Source organism: Talpa occidentalis, unplaced genomic scaffold (assembly GCF_014898055.3).
Source record: "Talpa occidentalis isolate TD23 unplaced genomic scaffold, MPIMG_talOcc4v2.1 talOcc4.2, whole genome shotgun sequence".
Lineage (NCBI taxonomy): Eukaryota > Metazoa > Chordata > Mammalia > Eulipotyphla > Talpidae > Talpa > Talpa occidentalis.
Window position 1 is genome coordinate 50936469 of NW_023602073.1, and position 11460 is coordinate 50947928.

Sequence of the window (11460 nt, forward strand, 5' to 3'; positions counted from 1 at the left end):
AGATTTTTTTTCCTGTGATTTTGACATATCTGCTGTCTTGTTCTGGCTAATGCCTCCAGATGTTTTTCTTTCGGCTTGGACTGGTGAACTGTTTTTCCAGGAATGAAGGACTTTTGCCTTCCACAATGGACAATACTTGGAGGGATTCATTTTCTTTCAGACTGGAACCCTGGAAAATTTTCATCTGAGACTGTATCCCAGCATCCATATGTTTGATCTTCATCACCATGGAAATGGTGGCAAAAAGTGAAAGGGGGGAATTGTTAGGGGGAAATGATGTCCTGAGTTAATCCCATACAGGTTTTGTGCACCCCACCCCCACACCAGACTAAAGCCATCAAGACATTGGGAAAGACAAATCCCATCACCACCAAAGGGAGGGTGGCTGGGACCTGAGGGTGGAGTTGGGCAGCCAGGTTGGATATAAAAACCAAACACGTGGGCCTTGGGGGGCTCGCTATCGCTTGCTTGCTGGCTTCACGGCTCCTGGCTTGCAGCCAGCTCTCAGAGCGCCATTTTGGGATTCCTGATTGGCGGATCGGTAGGACTCATTTAAAACTTTGTCTCCCACTTTTCTCCCTGAGCGGTACATTTCCTCATTTCCCCTTCCCTTGTAAATAAACCTTTTATTAACCTTTCTTGTGTGCCTGCAGTAGAGCATTGATAAGTCCTTTTAAGCGCGCGGGTGAGGACCCACAGTCAGGCACCCCGCTTTGTATCACAATCCTGAGCTTTGAACTATACTTTGTAGTATGGTGCTGGAACAAAACTGCATGGTGCTGGAACAAAAACAGACACATAGACCAAGAGAATTGAATAGAAAACCCAGAAATAAACCCACAGGTTTATGGGCAACTAATCTTTGACAAAGAAGGAAAAAATATGCAATGGAACAAAGACAGTTTGTTCAATAAATGGTGCTGGGAAAACTGGACATTCACATGCAAAAAATGAACCTAGACTACTACCTCACATCATGCACAAAAACCAACTCAAAATGGATCGAAGAACTAGACATAAGACCTGAAACCGTAAAACATATGGAAGGAAATCAAGGTAAAACACTACATGACATGCACCTCAGTAACTTCTTTAAAGACACATCCACCAAAGCAGTGCTAGTGAAGGAAAGATAAACAGCTGAGGCCTCCCCGGTGGCGCAGCGGTTTTGCGCTGGGTTGCGAAGCTGCCCGCAGCCTCTGCGGCGCCGGTTCGATCCCCAGCTGCTCCCCGGCCACCGGAGGAGGGTCCCACATGGCGCGTAGACCTCTCCTGCCGCCCGCTGCTCCCCTCAGCAGTGTACTTCGGTCCTTCTGCCTGCCTGCTCTGCTCCCCACTCTGGCTCTGGTGAATTCTCTCACCCTCCCGCGCTTCTGACTGTACCCAGTGCATGTGTAAACAAAAACAAACAAACAAATAAATAAATAAGCAAACATGCCTCTATTAAAAAAAAAAAAAAAAAACAGCTGGGACTACATCAAATTTAAGAGCTTCTGTACAGCAAAAGGGACAACAGCCAAAACAAAGAGATACCCCACCGACTGGGAGAAAATTTTTGCACACAACACTAATGATAAAGGACTGATCACAAAAATCTGCAAAGAACTGATGGGAACTCAACAAAAACAAAGTAAATAATCCACTCAAAAATGTGCAGAAGAGGGCCTTCCCGGTGGCGCAGCGTTTGAGCGCTGGGTTGCCAAGCTGCTTGCCGGAGGAGGGTCCCACATGGCGCGCAGAACTCTCCTGCCGCCCTCTGCTCCCCTCAGCAGTGTACTTCGGTCCTTCTGCTTGCTCTGCACCCTGCTCTGGCTCTGGTGAATTCTCTCACCCTCCCACATTTCTGACTGTACCAGGATAAATAAATAAAAGTAAATCTTTAAAAAAAAAATGGGCAGAAGAGCTAAAAAGAAACTTCTCCAAAGAGGAAATGCAAATGGCCAACATGCATATGAAAAAATGTTCAACATCACTTGTAATCAGGGAAATGCAAATCAAAACTACAATGAAATATCATCTTACACTATGGGGAGCCATGCTACTCATGTCGTCTGACAAAAGTCCGGGCATGGGGCAGATTTCTGAAAAATCAGGAATCTCGTTAGCTGACTCCAAGATTCTCCTCATTTGTTTATGGCTAGTTTCTACCATTGCTAAAAATACGCATTTAAAAGTAAAACTGCAAATACTGATCAATCACTGAATAACCAATTTGATTGCAAATGGCACTGCAAAATACAATTATTACATTTTTAATAAAATTAGTCTTTCTCTGCCAAAAGGCAGTCAACATTTGGCCTTACATTAACAAGTGAAAAAACTTCTGGGAACAAAAGGCTGTAAACATCCCTTGGCCAAGTCTTTACTATGGAGATGTGGTCCTTTGAGGCAAGAGCTAATTGGAGAAGGAAATTCCATTACTTTAAAGATAGCAGTTGGGTGGCAGACGTGATCCATTCTCCAAGTGTAAGAAAATTCCTGATGAGCCAGGAGGCGCCATAGCTAACTCCTGCTAAATTCTTCCTGTTTGTTTAGGGCTGATTCCCCTGGAGGTGACAATTGGTATGGTAGCTGTTAGAGTATGCATTCAAGAATAAGTCAATAGCAATTTTATGACTGGTAGAGCTAAAACAATATAGATAATAATTTCTAAATAAAAGCCTTCTGTTTTTTACTTTAATCAATTAGTTATATGTTGGTCTAAACTTTGTAGGTTAGTTAGAAAAAATTCCTTTGTCTCCCTTCCCCCAGGTAACTTCCTGCCCTTTGTTTCCCTCAGCCCATAGTTAATCGTTCACCATGGCAAACTTACAAATGTTAATTGTAGACACATAGGCTTTTTGCTAGTAATAAAATAACTGTTAGATTGTTTAAAGTAAATACTATTTTGAAAACATTTGTTTTAGCAACTGAGCCTTCTTTAAGACAAAGAATAATAAATGTTACACCTCTGCTGGAAGGCAAACAGACCCTTGGCGGCTCCTGAAAAAGGACATGTGATAATTGTTATCTTCCTACCTTATGCTTGGATTTGCTTAGTATAAATAAAGGGCTGCTGAGACCCTCAGCAGGATGATGTCAGCACCCTGATCAAGTGTCTGTGTCTCCTAATTCCCTCTCCCCCTTCCCTTACCATTTTCTCTACAATTGCGCCGATGCCTTCCCATCCTTCAGGAACCCCTGACACCCAGACTGCTGCGGCTGGCTCGCAACATTACACCAGTGAGAATGGCACATATTAAAAAATCTATCAACAACAAATGTTGGCGAGGATGTGAAGAAAAAAGAACTCTCCTGTACTACTGGTGGGAGTGCAAAGTGGTCCAGTCACTATGGAAAGCTGTGTGGAGTTTCCTCAAATAGCTAAAGATGGAGCTTCCATATGATCTAGCAATTCACTCCCAGGTATTTATCCAAAGGACACAGAAACATTAATTCAAAAGGGCACCTGTACCCCTGTTTATAGCAGCACTATTTACAATAGCTAAGTGGTGGAAACAACCCAAATGCCCAAAAATGGATGACTGGATCAAGGAGATGTGGTATATGCACACAATGGAATATTACTCAGCAATCAAAAAAGATAAACTCATGCAATTTGCAGCAACATGGATGGAGCCAAAAGAAGATCATGCTCAGCGAAATAAGTCAGAAAGAAAAAGAAAAATACCGGATAGTCTCATTCATAGCAGGAATTTAGAAAACCTTAATAAGGGACAAAGAAAAACACTAATATAATAAAGTGAAAATCAAAATCAACAAGCAACTATAAAACAGAGACACACTACAGGGATGCAGGAGGAGGGAGTAGTATCAAAACAAGTGGCATGGGAATTGTATGGGGACTATAACCAAGATGAAAATGCATACATTGCACAAAAATGAAAAATGATGTAAAGAATATATATAAAATAAAATAAAAATTCTCAAAGAAGAAATAAAAGTACCAAAGATTTCTACTTAGTGCAAATGCCCAAAATTCAAAACAGAATCCATAGTTACAGAAAAATAATAATGTAGTAAGCATAAATAAGTATAGTTCATTCCAGGAATTTTAGAAGTGTCAATAAAAGTAAATCTTTTAAAACATAAATGTTACAGAGGATAGTGGAGATCTGTTCTTTGTCTTTCTATTAACAACTATTGATTGTTCTTGGAGAAATATTTTCTTTAGGTGGGGCTGTAATGTAATCCAGAATAGCTAAATAATAAATCCTTAAAGTTTTATTGGAAAAATAGGGGCTCCCCAGTGGCGCAACAGTTGAGCGTGGGGCTGCGAAGCTGCCCACAGCCTCTGCAGCGCCGGTTCAATCCCCAGCCACGGGTTGATGGTCCCACATGGCATGCAGACCTCTCCTGCCATGCCTGCTGCTCCCCTCAGCAGTGTACTTCCTCAGTCTGCCTGTTCTGCAACGCGTTCTGGTGCTAGTGAATTCTCTTACCCTCCCACGCTTCTGACTGTACCCAGTGTTTGTATAAATAAATATTTTTTTTAAAGATTTATTTATTTATTTATACAAGAACCGGGGTACAGACCAGATTTGCGGGAGGGTGAGAGGATTCACTGGAGACAGAGCGGGGAACAGAACAGGCAGACTGAGTGAAGTACACTGCTGAGGGGAACAACAGGCGTCGCAGGAGAGGTCTGCCGCACCATGTAGGACGCTCGCCAGCTGGCCGGGATCGAACCGGTGCTGTAGAGGCTGCAGACAGCTTCACAGCGTGGCACTCAACTGCCTGTGCCATCAGGGGAGGCCCTAAATAAATCTTTAAAAAAAAAAAGTTTTATTGGAAAAATAAATAAATAAAAATGTATGTTTTTCTGGAATACTTCAAAAAGATGCCAAGGAATCCACTGTATTTATTTTTCTTTCTTTTTTTTTTTCACCGGACCCCCAAACGCTTATTTCCCGCTACTGAGACGCTACCCCCGTTTACGGGGCGAAAGCAGGGGCACCGGGAAGCGGCCAGCGGCAGGGGCCACTCACCGCGCCTTAGTCGCGGCGCAGCTGCTGCTCGCCCCGGAAGCGCACGTGCAGGCCATAGCGCAAAGTGCCGCAGGGCCCCCAGCCGTCGCCATGGTGAAGGGGCACGCGCGGCCCAAGGAGTCCACTGTATTTCAATACATTTCTGCACTGCCCGAATTCAGAAATGGAGAGTGTGCCTTTGTCAGCAACTTAGTCCCCCTGTCATCTAGAGTTTCTTTAAGGCACTTCTCCCACACACCCCTCTACTACATTTTGATCTCCTCTAACTCCTTCAGAACTTTTCTCCTGCCCTTTCTCTGGAAAACAATTATAAACATGCTAGGATTTCCCTTTTCCAATCTTCGTATTGCACCCCTAAATTTTTTTTTTTAAAGATTTATTTATTTATTTATACAGGCACTGGGTACAGTCAGAAGCACGGGAGGGTGAGAGAATTCACCAGAGCCAGAGCGGGGAGCAGAGCAGGCAGAAGGACCGAAGTACACTGCTGAGGGGAGCAGCGGGCGGCAGGAGAGGTCTGCACGCCATGTGGGACCCACCTCCGGTGGCCGGGGAGCAGCCAAGGATCGAACCGGCGCCGCAGAGGCTGCGGGCAGCTTCGCAACACAGCGCTCAACCTCTGCGCCACTGGGGAGGCCCACCCCTAAAATTTTTAAGATGACCTTTCAGCAAACAGATATTTCTCCTAAAATGGAAGGGGATATTTCTGAAAAGTCTTCTTAATATTTTATCTTCTTTCAAACACACATAAACACACAGGGCATTGCATATAATTTGCAGATTGTCACAGGCTCAAAACAAGGAGGCCAGAAACACCACAGAAGCTCTGAACCCCAGATTTAGAACAAAGGCTCTAAACAACTGTTTACTCAGAAAACATAAAATCTTAGAGGGAAAATCCAGCTCGGAAGTAGATCAGAACATGATGAAACAGAGAACCAAGAAGAAATAGGAAAACCAAAACTAACTCCAAAATAGGACAAGAATTCTGGATCCAGAAGTGCGGCAGGCTGAGCCTCCCATGCTGTCTCTTGACATGGTCCGGGCATTGGGGGAGACTCCCGAGAAGTGGGGAGTTCCTGTGCTCCCCCAAAGAGGGAAAGTTGTACTTCCCAGAAGAGGGGAGTTCTTGCAATTCCCAAAGAAGACCTGAACTAGGGAGTCTCCATGGCAACACCTGCTAAAGCTCTCATCTTTGTTCTTGGTTAATGGTGAAGTTAGTCATTTATTGACATGTGAAAACCTAATTGGGACCTAGACATTAATTGATTTGTTATTCTTACACTTGAATTAGTATCAAAGAAAGTAAATAATGCAAAAGGTATGGGAAAGAAATGTTCCAGCCCTGAGAACTAAGGAGAACAAGATGCCCTGAACCAGCTGTGCTTGGAACCCATAGCCTGACGGGGCGGGGGGGGGGGGGTGTGTGTGGAGTGGGGGTGTGAGGGGGGTAGGAGGGGTGTGCACGTTGGTGGCAGCAGTACATTTCCTGGTGTGTGCAAGGAGTCAATAGTTTGCAGGCCGTGTGGAGGTTAGGAATTTCTAGTTAGGAGTTAGACTTCAGTAGAACTTACTTAGATTTGATGAGCTGTTTTAGACCACTTTGAAGTAATCAATATATTAACCAAGTTAATTGAGTGCTAGGAGATAGATTGATTTAGTAATTGAATAAAGAATAGGAATTTTACATCCACTTTGTAACTGAGAAAGTTTAATTGTTGCCAAATGTGCTGTCTTGTATGATTGATCATGTTAGTAAATGAGCTGTACCTAGGAAACTAATTGTTCTTAAGGTTACCAGAGAATTGCCCTTTAAGTGTGAGACCTAGGGAGTCTTTACATGTTCATGAGAAAATATGTAATGATTGTCTCTGTTCTGCCTCGATGCTTACACTGATGTAATCCCACGGCTCACCTTAAGGTATAAAGACCTGGTGAGACCCTCAGTAGGAGATACTTGCAAGAGATAAGGTGTCTGTGTCTTCCTAATCCTACCTCGCTCCACTTCCCCTCAGCCCTCTGAGAAAGAGAAAAAACTTCACCTACTCCATCCTCTCCTTTCTGAGATCCCTGATACGACTTCTAGCTGGAGCTGGTCTCCAGCACAGAAGGATCTGTAACCAAGGTCCCCTTAGCATGACCTGAATCCTAGGCAGGTAAGCAGGATGTCTGGAATCTTCTAGAGATCAGCAATTCCTGACCCACACAGCTGTGACCCTGCAGCAGCCTCTCCTCACACTGACCTCCCCACTGTTTCCACCCACAGGAAGGACCAGGTGACAAGGAGTCAGAGGATGTCCTGACCCCACATGACCTGTAGGGAGGACAGGTCTGTGCTCACAAGGAGGACCCAGCATTTCTCAGATGAAGGTTTGTAAAGGGTCAGGAACCTGCACAGTGCAGGTTTTCTGATCCCATGCAGACCGGGTAAAGGAGTCAGAGTCCTCAGTGGTTTTTTGCAGGTCTTTTATTGGGGTTCACCAGGCATTTGGCAGGCAGGGGTGTTGGGGGGCCGGGAGGCTGGCAGGCCTCCCAGCCCCCAGCAGATCTTCACTCTGTGGGCTCTCTGGCCTTTTCTCGGCTTCTCCTTTGGCTTCTACTGGCTTTCCCATGACACCGCCCTTAAAAAAAGCAGTCTTAGCGCAGGTGTACCCACTTCAGGTGCCCGCCATCAGGCATGCATTCAGGATCACAGGGTTCCCTCATCTATCCTGCTGGCAGGAGGGCAGAAAAGCCTGATACCTTTTACCTTACCCTACAGTCCACCCCCTCAGGGTTTTCTGCCATATAGTCTTCATATGTACAATTTTGTCTCTTAGCAAACATAAACAATGCAGCCATGGCCCATAAAAGCAAATACATCACAATAACAACAAAATACAACAGAACACAAATAAGTCCAGGCAGGGCCCCAACCTAGTGCAAAAGACAATTATTGGTACCAGCAGATGAGCCACCAAATCTGCTGCCGAAGGCACTGCTCATACGAGGGAGGGGAACCACTCACGGCATCTACTGTAACACACCAGGAGCCGTCAGGCTTCCTGGCCTTCTCTGGCTGTAGTCTCGGCTACAAGCTACACACCGCATCCACCCCCAGGATGCACTAGCTCTGGGATTGGTGATTCTATACTGTTGGGGGTAATCGCCAACCCTCAGGGTTTCTGTCTGCAGTCGCTTCAACATTCGACTTTCATAGCCACCAATGTGACTCGCAGACCCCTGCACTCAGGCCAACCCACTGCACAAGCACATGGGTCGGGGATCTAAACTCTACATGCGGCCTCTTTCGGGTCCCCTCTTCGGCTTGGGCTCCACCCCAAGCCATGTTCCCCACCCGTCCCTCAAGGACGGGTTCCTCAGCTCCTCACCCTCACTCGACAATGAGCAGGGCATCCCCCACAGGTGATTTCACGAGACTCACAGGGCTTCAGCATACTCAGGCTGCTTAACAGCCACTCAGGACTTCCCAAACTTAGCATCAGCACCAGCTTTTGCCTTCTCAGTTGGCTTTTCTCCTCTGCCTGGCTGCTGGGCATACACAGGCTGCTTTTAGCCATCAAGGCCCACTGGCCACCCCCAGATTCCCCCCGCAAAAAAAACCTGCCAAGATCCTCTGCCTTCTGGCGGGATTATCAGTTCAAATTCATTAGTCCAAGTCCATTAGCCTCTCCCTGCATCAGCACTGGCGAGCTCCAAATTATGGTCCTCTCTTCCAATGATTCTTGCTGCCTCAGGTGTTGTTGGCTGGTCCTCTCGGGCATCTCCTCTTCCAGCTGAGGTCTCGTCCCACAGCTCCCTGATGGTGTCCATCTTCTGTGCCGCCATGGCGCCTCCAGCGTCGTCACAGGCAAACACAGTCTGTTTCGCCTTAGTCCCTCCAGGTCTTCGGAGGGCTCCATACCCGTATGCATGGATCATCCTGCCGACTTACGCCAATTGTAGGGTAGGAGTGGACCACAGTGCAGGTTTTCTGATCCCATGCAGACCAGGTAAAGGAGGAGTCAGAGTCCTCAGTGGTTTTTTGCAGGTCTTTTATTGGGGTTTACCAGGCATATGGTAGGCAGAGGTGCTTGGGGGCCAGGAAGCTCGCAGGCCTCCTGGCCCCCAACAGATCTTCACTCTGTGGGCTCTCCGGCCTTCTTTCAGCTTCTCCTTCGGCTTCTACTGGCGTCCCCGTGACACCGCCCTTAAAAAAAAGCACAGTCTTAGCGCAGGTGTACCCACTTCAGGTGCCCGCCATCAGGCATGCATTCAGGATCACAGGGTTCCCTCATCTATCCTGCTGGCGGGAGGGCAGAAAAGCCTGATACCTTTTACCTTACCCTACAAGGTTCCAGAGTGAGAGGAGACCAGGGAACCCACCCCCTTCCTGGTGGGGTCCCTGATGGAGAAGGGGCAGAGAGGAGGTTGGGAGGGGATCCCGGGAACCTCAGGGCCACTCACCTGCCTACAGCTGGGCCTTCCTGCAGGCTGAAAGGGAACACACAGGTGAGACCTCAGCACAACCACCTGCTCATGTGATCCACAGGCCCTGATCTCCCCCTGTTCTGCAGGTGAGACTCTCTGGGGGTGGAGGGAGAAGCTGAGAGGTCATGACCTCTTGCCCTGTGCAGACAGCAGGGGGTGGTGGAAAATCCCTGGCTCAGGTCAGGAGCCTGCAGGACAGACTGACCCAGCCCTGCCTGCTGCCGATGTGGGGCTTTGGGCAAGTCACTGAGCAGCACTGGGCCCCAGAATGTACAAAAACTCCTTCACTTTCAGTATTGCTACAAAGATCAACTAAGGTATATAAGAAGATATTTTTTAATATGTATGTTATTTCTTAATTATTATTTTCAGCATATTCTGGGAAATTATGTGAAGATAAAATAAAAACACTACATGTCCATCACAACAGCTCCAGGGTGAAAGTGGCCCATCTCTTTTTCTCAGATGAAGTATTTCTAGAGGTAAACACTCTGGGAGATGGAAAGTCCCCCCACCACACCCAGAGTCCCTGCCCATGCAGCGTCACCTTGTCCTCTCCCATCACTACTGATCAGCATCTTCAGGAACAAGAACAGACTCTCCTGGGGTGGGGCTTGGGGAGAGAGAGCAGGAGGAGGTCATTCTCCTAAACTTAAAGAGCCCATTGATTTATAAAATCTTGGGCAGCTGGCTGTTTCTTCCAGGAGCTGACCAAGAACAAGATGCACTGAAGGCCAGAAAACTAGCATCATGGTGGATAGGTCAGGGTTGGAATGAGAACAGGACATAGGAGACTCCAGGGTCACCACCCACCAGGATCCAAGACTGTGGAGGGGAGGTGGTGGGCGAGGCAGGGAGAAACAGTAGCCAAGTCTGGGAGAAACTGTGGAGCGGGGTCCTGCCTTCTACACATATTTCTATGCAGTGACAAAAAAAAAAAATTAGGTCAGGAGACCCAGGACACCTGAAGCACCACTCAGGTAAGCTGCCTTCCACTGGTCTGAAAAGCAACAGAGGAAACAGGTGAGCTAAGAACCAGAATGTCTCCTATGAAGGGGGCACAAAGTGTTCAGGAGGGAGAGCAGAGCTTCCTGGAGTTCATCTGAAAGAACAGACAAAAAAGCCCATAAACTCCATCCTTAAGTAGAAAATCATTGCACCTAGAAAACCCACCAGAGCAACCTCCTTATCTCCTTGAACTTCTGACTCGAGACCCATCTGAACCTCCAACCTCCAATAATCACTTTGGGACTCCTCAGTCTCCTTCTCTGAGCTCCCTGCAGAGTGGACCCTGGGCTCTGGCTCTGTGGTCAGCTTGTCCCTCTCAGCACCAACTGCCACCACTCACCAGCCTTGAACTATGTCCCACCCTTACCTCTGTCCTTCAGAAACTGCTTGGTCTGCTGATCCTCATCCTTAGCCCAGCACAGATTCCTCTGTACCTGCAGCTCCTGCTTCTTTGTGGAATGTTCTCTCTGGGTGCAGCAGGCAGCCCACAGAAGAGCAGCAAGGTCAGGCTCACCAGGAAATCCGGCTTCCCAGGAGAGGCCCGGAGGAAGAAGGTCTCTGCTGCCAGAGACCCCACAGGGACCCCATCAGGACACAGCCCAGAACAGCCCAGCCCAGCACCCCTGAGGGTGCCGGCCACTCCCTCTGACCCTGCAGGGAGTGGGGAGGGGAGATCAGCACTGACCTTGTGCTACAAAGAGGGCAGCTGATGAAGATCTCAAAGTCTCAGAATCTAAATGAATTTGCAGCAGGGGAGGCTAAGGAGAGCCATCGAGAGCAGCTCTGCCTTTCACTCTCCCAGCCCACACTTTTATTGAAGATATGAACAAAGGAACAAGAAAATAGCATGCAATTGTGTTTGTGCTTATACAGATGAATAAGTTACTGCTGGAACAAGCTTCCCTGGTTAGCAGGGAACATGCACACAAGCCAGCACGTCATCAGAGAACAGGAGTCAGTTCTGGGAAGAAGTTCTGTTTGTGGCACTTCTAAT

At 47.2% G+C, this 11460-nt stretch overlaps 1 long non-coding RNA gene across 1 annotated transcript; it reads right to left on the reverse strand.

The window, feature by feature from the left end:
- Positions 1 to 8358: 8358 nt before the first annotated feature.
- LOC129146445 (uncharacterized) lies at positions 8359 to 11044 on the reverse strand. Its single transcript, XR_008553195.1, has 3 exons — positions 10834 to 11044; positions 9435 to 9461; positions 8359 to 9177 (listed from the first exon to the last, which is right to left on the reverse strand). It is a non-coding gene; the product is annotated as an uncharacterized LOC129146445 (long non-coding RNA).
- Between the last annotated feature and the right edge of the window lie 416 nt (positions 11045 to 11460).